This window comes from Montipora capricornis, chromosome 1, assembly GCF_036669925.1.
Source record: "Montipora capricornis isolate CH-2021 chromosome 1, ASM3666992v2, whole genome shotgun sequence".
NCBI lineage: Eukaryota > Metazoa > Cnidaria > Anthozoa > Scleractinia > Acroporidae > Montipora > Montipora capricornis.
The window spans coordinates 33539675-33542174 of record NC_090883.1 but is presented as its reverse complement, the minus strand read 5'-3'; positions in this window follow the sequence as shown (position 1 = coordinate 33542174).

Here is a 2500-nt window from a genome sequence, read left to right as displayed (position 1 = left end):
AGCTGAAAATTTACCGTGACCAATCATAACTGTCAAATAAGCCAAGTAGCGTAAAACAAATAAATGCAGTCGACAAAGTACGATAGCCAATCATATTTGGTACTCTTGCTGATTGGCTGAGAATATAGGTTTGATATTTGAGTCAATCACTAAGCGCTAAAGAAAGCACGGGGTTACTGCCAGAGAACGCCAGCGTAGCGGCCTACCCTTTCCTACCCCTCCCTCTCCCTTGGGCCGCTCCGCGGGTTATCCATGTCGAATTTCTTCAAAGCAGGGAGAATGCCTCGAAGTGCTTGTTAATACTGATATCCTCTGGCCATTTTTCATTGGTTCTGGTTTTAGCGTACGCGATGGCCATTCATCTTTTGTTCAACTTGTGGGAAATCTAACAGAAAAACTACAGTATTAGAATCTGATTGGTTGATTTGCTCGCTACAGCAACGTGACCGGCGTCATCAAACTCGGTTTTATAGACTTCACTTTTAACTTGTGGCCTGCATTTTCCGATGCTGTGATACATCAAACTGACGCCGTCTTTGAAGAAATTTGCCGGAGCGATCAAGTTGATCTTGCACAATCCTGCCAGTTTTTCGCGAATAGCCGTGAGTTTGCGGACAATGAAATCTCTGAATCGCTCATCGCTCACATCCCTATGTTTGAGTTTCTCGGCTCCTTTAAATTTATCTCGGATCTTGCAAAACAAAAGTTTAAATGTCAATCGTAAAATGTCAGCAACTATTGAAGCCATGACTTCGTGAAAGGGCCGTTGAGCACATTTGCTATTTTTGGTAGTTTTCTTGGGTAGCGGCCAAAACGCGGGGTCGGGGCCGGGCGCCGGGGACAGTAGTGGAAAGTAGTCAAAAAAGGAACCCATGAAAGGCATGAGAACTGGCTTAAGGAACATCTTAGTTTTTTTTTCTAAATCGGACTTTGTTTTTTTGTGTTTCAAAATCGAAGTTGGTTTTGGTGAGTATCTGACTTTGTCTTTCCGAAAACCGGAGTTATGGGAGTTATGGAATATACTTAACTGCTAGAGACACTGACGACGATCGTGGAACTGTATTGCGGAGGTTTTTACGATCTAAACATTAAATGTGCTTTTAAAATGTGGTGCTCAGCGAGTCTTCAGTGTCACTAGGAGTTAATGTATATTTCCCACAAAAACTCCAATTTCAGTCGGAAATTCTCTTAATTTTGAAAATCAAACGAAGATGTCCCTTTCGTAGCTTCTTTATATTCCTTATGTTTTTTGAATAATTTCCACCATAAATCAAGGAAAGAATAACAGTACAGGGGAATAACGACAAAAATTGGGAAAAAACGACAGCCCGACCCTGACCCCAACCTCGACCCCGACCCCGACCCCGACCGAATATACCTCAAACTGCTGACTCCCTTAAATCTTTTTTTTTTTTAAAGTTCAACCCCCCTCAAGCCAATCTGAAATAGCCTTGATCCCCCCTTCTTTTTTCCCTCCCCTCTCCACATAAATAATGATCGGTCCCTCAGGTTAATACAGGTTAGGTCAATACGACTTACACACGAGTAAATACGGTAACATTACTTTTCCCTAGATCCAACCCTCTGAGGTCCAATTGGTCAGTTTTACATGTGAGTACTAGTCGTGGACCGTGAAATCCAAAACAGCCTTTGAATAAAAACTAAAGCTCAAAATTTTGCCACTCAGGTGTTAAGCAAACACACTTTCAAAATCTGAAGAAAAAACAAGAAGAGGATTTTTTTATCATATGATAGTAGCACTTACAATTTGGGGACCCAAAGTGTTGGCGCTGAACTTTCCTCATCAGGGGTGATCCTAAGCTACAGCAAGAGTGTCATGTGGGTCAATTTTGAAAAATCACAGTGTCAGCCTGTGATTGTTGAATTATAGGTTTCAAAAAGTCATTAATTAACAATTATTCGCTGAAGGCAAAGTGATTAGCGGTGAATATTCACCGAGACGAAGTCGAGGTGAATATTCACCGATAATCACTGAGCCTGAGGCGAATAATTGTTTTAGTATAAATACACAGGTGATTATTTCAAAAAAGACAAAAAAAAAACATTTCAACGCGAAATCATCTTCATTTACAGTGGAAAAACGACTACTGGCAGCCATTTTGTCCGTTGAGGTGATTATTGGCTGATAATCCGAGATAGCGAGCCAATGAGAGCGCACGATTTTGTATAATCACCTGTGTATTTATACTAATAATACATAAGCCTCATAGCCTATCAAGACATCGATAAAGCTTCACTTGCATGAACTTTAAAGCCGAGAAAAAAGCTCCTCAATAGAATTCTTTATACAAGGAATTGTAATGAGGGCCATCTTGTTTTTCTTGTATGCTTATATACTGTAACTTCCCCTCACATTTTGAACCTTTGTTCAGACTCCCAAGGGACATGCTTTTTGATGCTGTTCAAAAAACTGATAACATTTGTTCAGTTTCAGGTTTAAAATCACTCGGCTATGCCTCATGTTTTTAAACCCGATAAA